Source organism: Mustela erminea, chromosome 6, assembly GCF_009829155.1.
Source record: "Mustela erminea isolate mMusErm1 chromosome 6, mMusErm1.Pri, whole genome shotgun sequence".
Lineage (NCBI taxonomy): Eukaryota > Metazoa > Chordata > Mammalia > Carnivora > Mustelidae > Mustela > Mustela erminea.
Window position 1 is genome coordinate 134800197 of NC_045619.1, and position 15653 is coordinate 134815849.

Below are 15653 nucleotides of genomic sequence, written 5' to 3' on the forward strand. Positions count from 1 at the left end.
CCTTGCCTCGCTTGCTCAACGGCGGACTTGAGGCTTGTGGCTTACACAGGGCAGCTCCTCAGCACTGGGGCTAAAAGAAGGAGGGGAAGTTCCTTCTGGAAGCGCTGGCCTGAGGCCCGCTCTGATGGCCAGCACTCCCTGCCCCCGTTGGGGCCCCCTGTCTAGGGTGCTGTGGCCCTCGCCTGAGTGCGGGTGTCCTTCCCCAGCCCTGTGGCTCCTCAAGCCCACATTCTTTGGAGAGAAAGCAGGGGCTGGAAGCGGGTGTCAGGTTGCACCGCCTTGGCCCGGAGTGCTGTTCCTGCGCCCTGCCCCAGTGCTCTCCCCCCTGACTGCTGGGCGAGCGCAGACATTCCATTTCTTCCCTCTATCAGTCCGACTCTGCCAGAATTCCTGTCTGAATTCCTCTTCATTAATAGTGATGTGCTCTCCGCCCGGAAGTTCCTAAGAGCCCGTTGCAGTGGATAATGATTGTTTTTGCAGGAGGGACCCCGATGGTTTTTCCGTTTCTGTTTCCATAATATGTCCCGAAACCCACATTTCATTGAAAGCAGATGGCGAACGCGTCCCTCAACGTGCAAGGAGAGACGCCGGGCTGGGATGGCTCTGAGGTGTCTGCCTGCTGGGCCGCCCTGGCACGGACAGGGGCTGGGGCGACGGAGCCCCCAGTCGGGGCTCCGGTCGGGAGTGCACGGGGTTCGGGGCAAACTGGGCCAGTCTGGGTGGCTGGGAGGGAGATCAGAAATGGTAGGCGTGGGTGTGGGCGCTCGGTGGGGGCTGTTAGGGTGGGGAGAGATGAAAAGAGAAGAAAAGAGGAAAGCTAAACGGGGGAGACCGCCTGGACTCGCCCGGTCCATTCTCTCACTGACCGGCTCTGAGTCTTGCCGGGTCAAGTTCTCGGCAAGTGCAAGCATCAGGCCGCCGCCCTTGTGGAGAAAGCTGGTACTGGAGCCTCAGCCACGGAGACCCCGGCCTGACCCCTGTACTCATCTGCCTCCGTGTAATGTAACGAGAAGCGTATTCTCTACCCCCCAAGAACATAAACCCTATTTCTCTGTCTCCAAACATGGCAGAGGGGGCTTGCTGCTAACCCATGCTGGCCAACAGAATCTTGCAGGATGCCAGCCCTGCCCGGAGCCCCAGGCCTCTAGGACAGATGGTTGTGTGTTGTGCTGCGGGTCCTGTGGTGCCCTGACCAGCCGCTCAACCCCCGGGTTGCAGCGCACGCCTGCATACGGCTCACTTGTCGGAGGCGGCCAGTGCCACAGAGACGCCGGGCACTGTGGACAGCTCCTCTGGGCACCGGGAGAGCATGCCTCCCCTTGGTCCTGACCCCACGTGGCAGCACAACTGTCAAGGGCTTCGAGAACCCTCCCAGCCTCAAGGCTGCGTGTAGCACATGGTCCACACGGCCCTTCCCCTGCATGCACACCCGTGCTGCAGATTCAACACAGCCCACGTGGAGGTTTAGACCTGTCCACGAGTGACCTGGTAAAGCCGGCTTCCCCAAACTTTCTTCTAAATGCATGACTGGGGTGCCTCTTGGGGGAAAATATACTTATCTTCAAGGGTGAGGGAGCATGGCAGGACAGCTTTGACTCAGAACAAACACAAGGGGAAAGTAGATGGAGGTGTGAGCCGTTGGGGGGGTGCAGTGTGTGTTCAGTTCGCCTCCTGTCCAGCTGCTGCGGGCTCATGGCTGAGTCCTCCTGAAAGCAGGGGCGGCGAGCCCACGGATGGATGGATGGGCCCAGCAGGGCCCAGCTGGTGGAATAGCACACAGAGGAGAAGAAGCTGGGCCCACTGGTGGAGTATCACAGAGAGGAGGAAAAGCCTTCCCCACCCAGGCAGCAGAAGAGTGAGGCTTGGGCTCCAGTATGTGGGCACTGCCTGGAGGAAATTGAGGGGGCTGGGAAGCTGGTGGGAAGTGGCAGGGCCAGAAGCAGGGAAGGAAAAGCCAACCGCATCCAGTAAGGCAGTGACTCAGTGCACGGGGCAGCAAATAGGCGGCCAGCTGCGGTGGGGAGATTTGCAAGATTGCTCCAGAAGTGCTAGAAGGCTCAGTGTGTGTGGGTCCGCAAAGCCAGCCCGTGTTGCAAAGCGTTTCCTTCTAGAGTGTGACATGTGCAGGGAGGGCCACGGTATTGGAGGATTTGTACACACGTGGCATTCCTTTCCGTCAAGCACCGACGATTTTACTTTGCAGACCATCTTGGACAGAATCCCCTGCCCGGTCTCGTGAAAACCTAGCTGGTGACCCGGTTTAATTCCACACGCCCCCGGTTCAGGAAACCCAACCTGAGGGCAGAGATGTCATCTGTTAGGGTGACTGAAAATCCAGAGCCCGGAAGACACCAGCCTCAGAGAGGAGAAGTTGGCGTGCAGTTGCTCAGGAAGTCTGAGAGGAGTTGTTTGTGAGGGAGAAGGGGAAGGGGAGACAGAGGGCCCAGAAGGGTCGTGTGGCCGGAGGACCCCAATCCTACCAGTGGCATTGTGATTTATCATGAAAAATACATACAGTTGACCCTTGAACAATGTAGGGCTTGGGGTGCTGACTACCTCTGAGCTGAAAATCTGCAGATAACCTTTGATTTCCCCCAAACTTAACTATTTCTAGCCTACTGTTGGCCTTTCCGATAACATTAGCAGTCCATTAACACATACTTTGTGTGGTTCATGTACAATATATTGTATTCTTACAATAAAGTGAACTACAGAAAAGAAAGGGTTACTGAGAACCCTTGCATAGATAAATAGGCCCATATAGCTCAAACCTGTCTTATTCAGGGTCAATTATAATTGGTCTTCATCAACTTTTCTGGCACAGAGCTCCTAAAACCTTTGGCATCTCCTAAGCAACAAAGGTGTCTTCCGTTATGTGAACCAGGTGACTTTGGGACCAGGAGAACGAACTGCGTGATTAAAGGGTTGGAATTTTAAGTTCTACTTGACCCTCGGGGAAGGAGGAGTGGCTGGAGATTGACTCGGTCTCCAGTCACGCCTATGTAATGAAGCCTCTGTAAAAACGAAGGATGGGGTGTAGAGACCTTCCAGCCCGCATTTTCAGCCATTCGGTCAGAGCACAGATGGCAATCTAGACTTGCGGCTGGCATCATCTGAAGTGGGGGGAGGAGCATTCTTGGGGGACTGGGCCCTCGACCTGTGGGATCCCGCGCTGTCTCCAGGTAGATGTTGAGAGAATTGAATTGAATGGTAGGACGCCCAACCAGTGTCTGACACCTGCCACCCCCTCCCCACCCCACGCACCTTGGAACCAGATGTAGAACACCCTACCACCCATATTCTCAACGTCAAGGACATCTCTTACTTTCCCTCTAGGCTTTGATGATGCCTTCCCCTTCCAAAGTCTTCCTTCACTTCTGGCCGGCCATTCTGATTTGATTCTTTACAGAGCTTGTCTTAGGTTGTTCCTTTTCCTGAGGAGAACCCGTGGCCTCCCCCAGAACCACTCACAGGGCCTGGCGTGGAATGCTGGCCTTTCTTGGGCACATGGCCCAGTAAGAAGGGATCACCTGCATCGCTGACAGTTATGTTGATGGTTTAAGGGCTGTTGAAAACACCTGCTCATGGTGTCCCCAACCCCATAAGGTGACATATCTGGGGGTAAAGGGAGGACAATTTGTCGTCAGCCGTCCACCTTTGGTGTCTGTCAAGGCTCTCTGAGGGATGGGAAAGCACAAATCCACATGTGTCGAGTTGGCAAACCCGGGAAATGCTAGTTTTCTTGAAACTTGAAACATGTAGCAGAAGTAGCAGGGCCATGTTTCTTCTTCTCTGACCCAGAACAGCTTTGTTTCAGGTTCTGAAGACTTGTGATTTTTCTCTCCTAGAAGGATAATAATAATAGTACCAACCATTGACTACTTACTGTATATTAGATCGTGCGTGTGTGCGCGCGTGCACACACACACACACACACACACACACTTCACAATATCTAATTCTATAGCAAATGTATGAAATGGGTACTATTATTACCCTCAATTTTCTGGTAACTAGAGAACTAGAGAAGCTAAAACGTCTGAGTCTAAACAACCAGGAAGTGGTGGGAGCGGGCGTGACGGGGCTGTCCGCTTCTCACCGCCTCTCCCGCGTGGCACACACATGAGCGCCATGCCCCACACTGTGCTGGGAAGGCCTCAGAGATGAGATGGGGCCGGGCTCGTGTCCCACGACTCTTCCCGCCTCTCCCGGGACTCTTAGGGCCTTCCACCGTGGAGGACGGGTGGGCCAGCCAGGGCCACTGACCCCGTCAGTCCTCTGGGGGAAGAGCCGAACTCAAGTCTGATTCATAAGCTCGGCTGTTGGCTTTGTTCGCTCTAGGAAATCCTGTTCTCACGGTTTGCCAGGCAGAGACCCGCTGGCGTGGCGTCCAAACTGGGGCCTGGCTGATGTTTCGGTCCAGGAACTGCACGCCTCCTTGGGAAGTCACTGCCCCTTCCCTGATAAGAATGCAGCGTCCAGCACAAAGCACCTGGTCAGGGGCCAGGAGATGTGGGCCGGGCTTCCCTTGGGCAGGCCTCTTACCTCTCTGGGCCTCAGTTTCTCCTACTCTAACCAGCGGCCCGGATGCAGTGGTCAAATTCCTCACAGTGCCTAACGTGTGATGATTAATCATAAAACTCCAGGACATTTTGTTCCTACAATTTTTTTCTGTCCAAGCGCGTCTGGCTAGACACAACATAATAAAAATACCCCTTGAGATCAGAAATGTGAAGGGAAGGTTGCCTACAAGGTCAGACTTGTTGGAATCTCTCTTTTCTGTGAATCTCTTTATTATCCTCTCAGGGAGACTGTATTCCAGGGATTTGGGTGGCAATTTTTACGTACCCAAATGATGTACAGTTGACCCTTGAAAATGCAGAGGTTAGGGGAGCCAATGCCCTGTGTGGTCAAAAACCCCAGCATAAATTTTGATTCCCCCCTCAGAACTTAACTGTTAAGCTTACCATTGGCTGGGAGCCTTACTGATAAACGGCTGATTAACATGTATTTTGTACATTATGTGTATGATACACTGTGTACTCAATAAAGTAGGCTAGAGAATTGAAGAAAATTGTAAGGAGAAAATACATTTACAGTGCTGTATGACATGCATCAGGAAAAATCCATGTATACGTGCCCTCGTGTAGTTCAAATTCATGTTGTTCAAGGGGCCGACTGGACAACAGACGGTCAAGAAGTTAGTGTCAGTCAATGTAACATGCCCACCGCCTGGCTTCCGAAGTCCGGCACAGCCTGTGCCCGCCAAGCCCCTCTCCACCGTTCCCACCGTTTGTTACCCACTCTCCTCCCCGAGGTGACCACTGTCCAGAGTCCATCTCTGTCGCTGTCATCCGTGTCACACTTGACGGCACTCTAGAGAGGTAGGACATCACGTAAGCAGTATCATGTGGCATATTTCTTTTTTTTTTTACTTGCTCTCTGTATTTTGTGATTTTTATCCATACGGATCCATTTCTAAGCCTTATGATAGTCTATTGTAGGGACCGGTCCGAGTGTCTGTCCATACAGTTTCCTCTTGGAGAACTTCGAGCCTGCTTCCTTCCCATCTTCTGCCTTGACCCTCTTTCCCTTCTTCTCTCCCTCTCTCTTTCCTCCCTCCCTCCCTCTTTCTTTCTTTCTTTCTTTCAATTATTTACTTTTATCACTTTAATTTCCTTGTCCATTATTTACTCAGTGCTGTTCTAAACATTCCTGTATATGTTTCCTGAACATACACGAAAGCAGTTTTCCTAGGAGGGTTGTTGCTGGTCTGACGTTATAAAATATTTCCAAATTTCTCGTCGAGGTCAGCTGATTTGCGCTGCTACCAGCAGGGTCTGCCTCCCTCTCTCCGGTAACATTTGGTTTGGTTCTGTCAGACCTCTCTTCATAAACAACAAAGTTCTTTGAGTGAGTCAAACCTTCAAGGGCTTCCAAATTCAAAACCATGACAGGGAAGAATGGGAGGAATCCGTGGTTTCCAGGTCAGCGGACACTGTTGCCAGGGTGTCCTTCCCAAATGTTACATGTCTATAGACAAAGGTGCTCCTGTGGGCGTGGCCTCTCGCTGCCTCCATCGTAGGCATCCTGGCCCTGGCCCTGGCCCTTCCCGACAACATATCCTACAGATCCTTCCCTCCCTCTGCGGAGCTGCGGCATTTTGTTATTTGTTTGTTTACATCATTCACTGCTACTTGGCTCTTTTTTAAATTAGAAGAGTAAATTTTTTTTTTTTTGCAAAATGTATCATACATAATAGAATATAAAACATATGTACAATCAGAAAAGAATAAAATGAACCCCCATAAGGCTCGGGAGGATTGTGTTGGTATCTTCAAAACCCTCCTGGCTCCTCTTTCCAGAGAGAGCCCCTTCCCCCTACCCCCAGCTAATCCCTCTCCAAACTTTGGCGTTAATGATTTCTTTACTTTTCTTTATAGATTTACAACTCACATATGTTCCCCAGAGGAATCATGGCTCAATTCTGACAGCAAACACAGATTTAACTGGAATAAAAAGTAAAACTGCCCCCTTGGTTCCCAGGAGAGATACATTCAGGAATCTCTGGGTTTAGATTCCCCAAGTTTGGATTTCCAGAATGAGCCCCCTCTGGAGAGGTTGGAGGGGAGCAAGGCCACGGCGAGACCTGGGATATGTGGGCTCATACCTTAAAGCATCTGGTATGGAACAAGTTCTGGGTCCCAGAAGTATTGCGATCAGTCAGGTAGGCCACTCAGAATTTCCTGGATCTAAACTCACCATAGCCTGCCTCCAGCTCCCAGGTGTCCGTCAAAAGAGCACATTTCTAGGGGTGAGAGGTGTGGAGATGGGGAGCCTCAGCTGGTCCAAGCAGTAGGTCACAGAGGAGGAGGAAGGAACATCATCAGAACATGGACAGAATAAGTCAAATAAGTTCAACCGGACCTTGGTAAGTTTCACAAGATGGCAGTGGGGATGTTCTGATGACCCCAGTGGCATATCCTATGCTGCTGCTTTCCTGGTTTAACTCTCTCATTTTAGTGGAGTGCTCTCTGTGGCAGTTTCCCGAGAAATGATGTGTAGGAGAGACTTTTTTTGAAGATTTGCATGTTGTAGGACATCTTTGTTTTATCCTCATACCCAATATTTTTGCCGGCTATAGAATATAGGATAGCTTTTTTCTGTAGAATATCTTCTTGCTTCTAGTATCATTCTCAAAATCCTAAAGCCATGAGTCCTGATCCTTTGTGTGGCCTTTTTTTTTTTTTTCCTCTCCAGAAACCTGTAGGTTCTTCCAGTGGTTCTTGGAACTGGAAATTTCCCATGACATGCTTTTGTAGGAATCTCAGTGGGCTCTCACCATTTAGCCATACATACCCTTCCATTTTGAAAATGTTCTTGAGTTGTTTCATTGATTTTCTATAGTGTTTTCTGGAAACACTATTCAGTTTTCCATCATCACTTTTCCCTAGTGTTTTCTGGAAATCCTGCTCTATATCAGTCTTGAGCCAGCTGGGTCAGTCCTCTAGTTTTATTATTTCACTTTCTATTTTTCATCTTTTTGTGATTGTGATTACTCTCTGGGATAACTCGTCAAATTTAACTTCCATCTAGCTTGGTATTGTTGCTTCTGCAATTGTATTTTGAATTTCCAAGATCTGTTCTGTGAGCTCTGAATGAGTCTTCTTCCAAAAAACCCATTTTTCATGTCATGAATGAAAATCTTCCCTATTGGTCAGATGGTATTAATTGTGCATGCGTTTGTGGGTCCATCCTGGCCTGCACAATTTGAGTTGAGGAATGAAAGGCTGATTAGAAGCTCCAAGTTCATGATGGGGACTTGTTGGTTTTCACACTATGATGTGACCTAGAGGGACCATTTGTCGGGGGACCCCTGGTGTCAGTATCTTAGGAGCTTTCCTCTTGGGCTCGTAAGATTCTCCATAGAGAGTCTTTCCATCCCCTGGCTGCAGACTGAGTCTGGCCATCTGTGTTCCACGGGCGGAATGGAAGAAAGGAGCCGAGATGTGTCTGCATGAAGCATTCAGGACGCATATTGTACCTGTACCCACAACAGGGATGGACATCTTTCAGCCCCGGGACCTTCTGTTTTACCCTCTCCGGGGAAATGAGGAAGGAGTGGCACAGGGGCAGAGAGTGAACAAGGGATTTGGAGATGAATGACTTCTGAAACAGCTTTCACCTAGTTCTTACCTCATCACCCTCCCCAGCCCAGTTCTGATGGCTAGCTTCGGGACAGCTGGACTGGCCATATCTTGATTCTGCCTTCAAATGGAAATCTTTGGGAAGTTTCTCTCTGTCTTGCAGTTGCTTGTCAAATGCAGGCAATAAAAGCCAACTCACGGTACGGATGTTTTGTTTCTCTACCTCTTAACTAAAACCACACGTTGGTTTGGTGCATTTTTCTTTGTGTAGGCAACAACTTGTTTCGGGCAACGTGCTATGTGTCCTGGGGTTTTTACTAGATCAGCACCGCATTTCTGGTCCTGATGTCTATATCCATCAGCTTAAGCTAAACTGTGTTGCACTAATAGAGACCTCCTCAATCCTAGTGCCTTACGACATCTTCTTGCTCGTGTGCATATTGGCAGTGCATCGACATTCACTCTGTATTCCTTGTTCTGTGATCCTGCTGACCGAGAAGGCTGTATCTTAGTCCTGTGACAAAGGCAACAAAGCAGTGGCTCTACCATGCAGTGACCCTTAAAACATCTGTTCAGACAACGTGTGAATTCCATCAGAAAAAGGTGCCCCCCATGGTGAAACCCGACTTCCATGAGCAATGTGTAGGGTCCTCCCATGAGGAAGGGTCCCCAAAGACGGGTCCTTCTGGGGTTGAATCTAAAAGGAGGAAACAGCAAATACCTGTAATAAAGGATCCAATAATGCCATCTGTCATAGTTTCTTTATCATTATTATTTTTTTGTCTTCTTGAAACCGGCTAATCCAAAACTGGGGTTGGTCTTTTTCATGCTATGATGTTGTAACAAGGTGAGACATAGCCGTTGGACCTCTCTGCCCTTCCAGTCCCTACCCCTTCAGGGGGGCAGCACATGGCCTGGATTCTCGAAGACTACTGACGCTTGGGTTGACTCTGTTACCACCATACATCCTGACCTGTTAGCGCTCGATTACAGGATAGGAACGGGATACCCGCTGTGACCGGTCCCGGCAGGGCACCAGCCCTAACTGTCAGAGCCCCACTCGGCCTTGGAGGTTCTTTTATGTAGAACCCCGTTCCTGCTGCTGCGGAAATCCTGGGCTCACGTCAGATGTCTGTGTGCCTGCTGGTTTCCAGACTCGGGTTCCCATGAGGTCCCTCTTGATCTCATTACTCATGGAGAGCCTCAGAAGAGGCTCCCGTAACCTGAAGTAGCCTGAGAGAGTCTGTATTCCAGCAAACAGTGCTCCGCACTGGAACACAAGGCAGGTACTGGTTCCCTCCTGTTCTCTAGCTGCTGACTGAGCATGAATTAATTTGGTTTACATTTTTGGGAACAATAATTAGCTCATGATTCATGCTGAAGAAAATGTCCCTATCTCTTCTGCTCCATGAGGGTTTATTTTAGTTTCCTCATTTGTTTATGTTGAAGGTTCCAAGATCCTTTGGCCTCACAAAATCTGCAAAAAACTCACTCTCTAAACAAACAGCACCTTTCTCTGGGTCTGTAGGATACAGGCTATTTATTTTGATCTGAAAGTGACCAGCAGTAATTTATGCATTTGTTCCAGATGTTGCACCCAAAAGGGCTAACCTAGCCCGTGGGCAACAGTGTCATCTCAGCTCCCGAAGTGAGGATAGAACCTTCGCCCGCTGGAGGACAGTGGAGGCTGCGGAGATTTGTGGGTGAGCACTGCTGTCTAAACATCTCTCCCAACAGATACTCAAACTGACCACATAAACCAGTCACATGGATCTACTATTATGTCTGGATTGGGTTACTTTGCTTGTGAATATGTTAGGGAAAGTCACAAAATTGGGGTTAATCGAAAAGCCATTCTTCTTTGCCTGGACTCCCACAAGGGAGAAGGATCCTGTGGTGGTCATCAGGGCTGTCCGAGCATGCTCCCTTGTCATGGGCTCACCTGCGACACACTGCCCCACCACATGGCACTCAGGTGGACCACGGGTCTCACTCCGGCCAATGACGTGTGAGCAAAGCCTCCAAGCACCGCTGTGGAATTTACCAGGGGTCCTTCTCCTGATGCAGTCATCTTGCGTGTACTTGCTGGTTGGGTCCCGGGGTAACAGGAAGCTGAGCTGGTCTGCACTGGACATACGGTGTGAGTGAGAAATTAGCTCTGCGATGTTAAAGCACTGAGATTCTGTGGTTATTTATAAGTGTACTTAAACCCCCGGAATCTTGGCTAGTGAACTCACCTGGTGACTAAAAACCCAAGCTTTTTCTAACTCTGACGCAAAGCCCAGGAAGCCAAGAAAGAGAAGATTTAAATAGGACTATATTTCTAAAAGTCAACATTTTCTAAATGGTAAGAATCACCAAATAAAAAGGAAAAGAGGAAAGGTGAACTGAGCGAAAGACGTTTGCAGCTCAGGGTCCGAGGGCCAGTTTCCCTGGTGTGTATAGAGACCCGCACTTGCCCCCCCTCCACCTGTGATGCCCCTCCCCCACACAGCCCCAAGATGCGGCTTCTCACCTGCTTCTAGAATTTGCTCCAATGCTATCTTCTTGGTGAGGCTTTCCTGGCCTCATTTGTTTCAAATGGTAGTTCTCACACAGCCTCTCTCCTCTTCTCTGCTTTATTCTTCCGATAAACGTGGTAGTCCAGGTTTGTGTAGACGTATTTGTCTATGTTGGCCTGTCTCAATCCAGTAGAATGTAAGCTCCATGAAGGGAGCTGTTTTCTTTGTGTGTGTGTATGTTTTGGTTACCGTTCTATTTCCAGTATTTAGAAAAGTGTCAGGTATGCAATAAGTATTTAGTCAACAGATTGATGAAGTCTGTTAAGTGAAAACGTACAGAGTATGAGTTCTCTGTTACCATAAAAAATTTTCCCTTTTACCTAATACAGACGGTTGGAAATTTTATAGAGTGAACAAAGGCTTTCTCCAACAAATAAATTGCAAGGAGTATAAAAGAAGGAAAGTAGAGGGAGAATCTGGAGATTAAAAGAGACTTAAAAGGCCTAGCAATAAATTTAAATAAATAAGTTTCTGAAAATTTAAGGCATTTATGAAGCAATTGGACATTTGAATACTAACTGGACATTTTTTAATATAAAGGGATTTTTGTTGACTGTTAGGTGTGATTATTGTATTTTGGTTATATTTTAATAGTCTTCTTTTAGACATACGCCCTGAAATATTTATGGATGAAATGCCGGGATGTCTGGGAAGGGACAAGTGGGTGTGGTTGAAACAAAGGTCTTATTATGCTGATACTACTGGAAGCGGGAGGTGGGAACAGGGGGGTTCCATTATAGGATTTGTGCCCACTTTTATATATGTTCAGCATTTACAAGAGCAAACATTTATGAAAGAATATACACATGCATGCACATTCACACACATTCTATTGACTTTTATATGCGTAAAATATCTCTAAAAGGATCCTCAAGAAACATATTATGTTATCTATGGGAAGGGAAGGTGGGAAGCTATGCTATGAGTAGAAGGGAGTTAGGAGTTTTTAAAGAAAACTTTTACATAGTTTTTTGAACTTTGAACACCGTGAATATATTTTCCATTCAAAAAATTAAGTTAAAAGGGAATCTTTTAATCCAAATTGTGAAACCAGGCAGCCTGAGATCACACCCCCAGCTCCATGATTATCAGCTGTGTGAATTCAGGCTGGTTGTCTAACATCTTTAAGCCTCAATTCCTCTCCAAAAAATGGGGAGAAGGTTATCTCCCTCCTGGAGATGAAGAGTATGAAACACTTCACATACTGCTCGAGTCAGGGCAAGCTCCTCGTACATCCGAGCTCTGTTCATTGTTTCCAGTCTGGAGCAAGGGCTCTTGGGGGGCCAAGGGCAGGAATGAGGACCATCACTGGCTTCGGCCGAGAGCTCCAAGAAAGAGAGACGCTTGTTTGTTTTTGATGTTCAGATGGTCTTGCCTTGATTACTATCAGCTGCGTGAGAGAAGACTTATTTATCTTAGAGAAGACGACTTTGGTTGGTACTCTGTCTGATTTTCATGGGCCTGTATTTTAAAATTGTGGTTTGAGGCCTGCCTCAGGAATTGGAAACAGCTGGGGCTGAACCTCCGAGTGGCTCTGCTGTGGGCAATACTTAACATCTCTCGGCCGCCGCGCCGTCTTCATCTGTAAGATTCGTGAGCAGGGTCAGACGACTCCAGCTCCAACAGCCTGTGATCCAGTTACGTGTTACCTCCCGGAAAATATTCAGAAATCTGTTTCTACTGGGCTGTGAGTTCAGTGGTGGGTGAATTCAAATTCCTTCATTCCTTCATTCGTTCATTCACTCAGTCATTCATTCATTCACCAAGCACATGCCAGGCATGATTCTCAACCCTGGAAATCCAGCAGTGAACAAAAAATGAAAGTGCTCTCATGGAACTTAAATTCCAATAATGGAAGATAAACAACAAGCAAGTGAACCAACCACCAGTCAACAAATTGGAATAATTTCTGATGATTACGTGTACTGTCGGGAAAATAAAATAGGGAGGTGGCGTAAAGAACAGTAGGGTGGTCAGGAAAGTTCTCTTTCTAAGGGGAATAATTGTGCTAGACCTTATAGATAAGACATGAGTCATGCAAAGATCTGGGAGATGTGGTCTAGAAACAGGCGGTTCAAATGAAAAACAAACGAACAAAAAAAACCCCAAGGTACTTCCCTGGTGTGTTGGCTTTTAAGGGAACTCCCTGTACACTCCCCAGTCCGCACCCCCCCTCCCCCGGGCCCGGGCCCCAGCCCACAGAAGGGCTGCATTAGAGAAGGTATATTCCTTTAAAAAATAATACATCCTAAGGTTCTTCTGGGAACTTCTCTAAGGGACTCGATTTTCAAAAAAGTAATGATAGATCAATTTGGTAAACACATGCTTTGCGTTATTCTGAAGGCTGTCCTATGGGACGCCTGAGTGGCTCAGTCAGTTAAGCTTCCGCCTTCGGCTTGGGTCATGATCCCAGGGTTCTGGGATCAAGTCTCACACCAGACTTCTTGCTCAGCAGTCCTGCTCTCCATGCTGATGCTCTCTCTCACTCTCTCTGTCAAAAAAATAAATAAAATAAATAAAATAAAATCTTACAGGAAAAAAAAAAAAGACTGTCCTAATAACTAATACCAAATACTATGAAAGACTCTGGGGAACAGTATTTAATTCTCAGGAAGGAAAGGGGAATCTCTGGAATTTGCTTGTCCTTATCTTATCTTACCTTATCTTTGTTTTGTTTTTTAAATGCCTGTGCCCCCAGAATCTTCCAGGAGGAAAGAATGACGCATCTCTGCTCCTGATACCCTATGTCCTTTAGGTTACTTTGCTCCGCTCTGGGCAGAGGATGGAGCTGAGGGGCGGGGGGTGGCGGGCACCACGCTGGACTGAGCATGCGCAGGACTTGTCTTTCTGAGCAAATGCCGTCCCTCTTCAATCCCACAAGGGCTACTTTAGAAAACCCTGCAAGATCGGTGGGCCCACGATTTCAACTGATATTTAAGAAAAGACCTTGTAGGTGTAGATCCATTGAATTCAGCTCCTGGCAGGCACTAAACAACGCAGAGTCACACCTTTGCCTCACACAGCATTGACCCCGCACCCCAGGAATCAGAACCCGGGAACCACGTGGTGAGAGGGGGGAGCGCTGGGTAGTTGACAAAGGATCTTGTCGGGGTGAACTCACTCACTCAGCGCGGTGGGGACCGGGCTGATGCTCCCCTTACTACTTTCAGGGACCCGTAAGAATGTCTCACTTTCTCTTCAAGCCAGAAGAAAAAAAAAAAAAAAAGATGAACTTTTAAGCCAAAGAAGATGTTTCAATAGATAATATTAACATATTCATCTTTTTATCCGTAGAGTCATAAAACATGATTTTTATTTGATTTATTTATTTTTTTAACAGAGGAAGATCCTATGAAGGCAAAAGAGCCCAGGGCTCTGGGTGTGTTCAGGGTTAATGACTAATAATACAGTAATAAAGTTACACATTTATTATTTATGATCAGCAGAGGATATGTTACAGACAGAAAATTTTAATGAGTTTATATTTTAAAAAAATGTCTCACTGTGAGGAATGGTTGGCTACCTGATGAGGATCTTTCTTCCGGCTTCTTTACTTATGGGAATTTTTTTTCCTGATTTTCTCCATCCATTTCCCACCCCTACCCCACCTCTTTAGCATCACGGATGTTACTTTGGTCATCCTCTTAGCCACGTTGCCGTGAGAAATCGGTGGAAAATTGTCTGTAAAACAGCCGGCCCATTACCTGAAGCACACGTACCTGCGAACTGTCTTGACTGTCTCCCGGTGTCCCTCATCCTTTCTTCCTTCCTCCTTCCCTTTCTCCTCATTTCCTCCCTTCTGCTCGCTCCTCTTCCCCCTTCTCTAGTTTCCTCTCTTCCCTACTAACAAAGCATGCTTTTCCTTGTGCCCTGCCCAGTGCGGCCTGAAGTGACGCCCAAAGAGGAAACTCAGCCCTGGGAATCATAATAAGATACATACAAAAGGATGTTCTTGTAACGTGTGTCCTTTCCCAGAGAAATGATCGCCCGTCCTGCTTACGTAGGAGGCCGTGCATTTGTGCATGTGTCCTCGTGGGTGCCTAGCAGAATCCACCTGTTTTAGCGTCTCAGGAAGTCTTGCTATAAATTTTGTCTGATAAGTCCTCACTCTGCTTCCCTTAGAAATATACTAAAAATATACTTCTGTGTCTTGACAGCAAGTTGAGGAACATGACAGCCGGGGACACTGAATTAATGTAAGTCATAAAAGTTTTACCTCCGTGAGATTCGCTCTGGAGATCATAAAGCTGTAGTCCATGAAAAATAGCACATGACTGCAAGCATGGGGTAGATAAATTAGCCTTTGCATTTTGCTCTGAATCTTGGCTGCGGAGAGGGCAGAGTAATACCTTTGCTATAAAACTTTGAGTTTGTAAATAAACATAATTTAGGCTTCAAAAATGGGGAGGGCCGAGAGTTGGTCACAGTGCAAAAAAAGGTCCTTGCCAAGTTTTAAAGCCCACAGATTTATGCAAATTCTGGAAGGCCACTTGGTACAGAGGAAACTTGGACCCGCGTTCAAACACTAGCTCTGCTGTTTACTGCATGCAGTGTTCACTGCTCCCTGGCCATGGCCAGGCTCTGACCTCTTCAAGAGTAGTGAAATTTCTAGAATGAAGCTTTCTCTACCCTGAAAGTGCACAATGATCTAAAAGAAAATGTTGGTTTGTTGGTTTTGTTTTTGTTTTTATGTCGTATCTTACCTAATATGTTACAGAAGGCATGGTACAAAATAGACATTTTATAATAATAGTATTTTTAAAAGTCTTTTACTTATTATAACTACACTATGTACACAAGTAAAGATTACATCTGTATCATTATTTGGTATTCATCTACAATATTTGCTCACTTGAAAATGGGAAAACCCATCAAAATACCGGGTACCATAGGCAAAGCACAGGGAATTTTTTTTTCCTTGCTCACTCCTTTAATTTTTGACACA

The 15653-nt window shown here is 47.3% G+C and overlaps 1 protein-coding gene across 2 annotated transcripts in view; it reads left to right on the top strand.

Annotated features, from left to right (window-relative positions):
* MTPAP (mitochondrial poly(A) polymerase) overlaps positions 1-15653 on the top strand; it is a 130219-nt gene that overhangs the window by 105826 nt on the left and 8740 nt on the right. For both annotated transcript variants that reach the window (XR_004287201.1, XR_004287200.1), the window contains one exon: positions 9736-9850. The gene's annotated coding sequence lies outside the window, so the exon portion shown is untranslated. The remainder of the gene's footprint in view (positions 1-9735; positions 9851-15653) is intronic.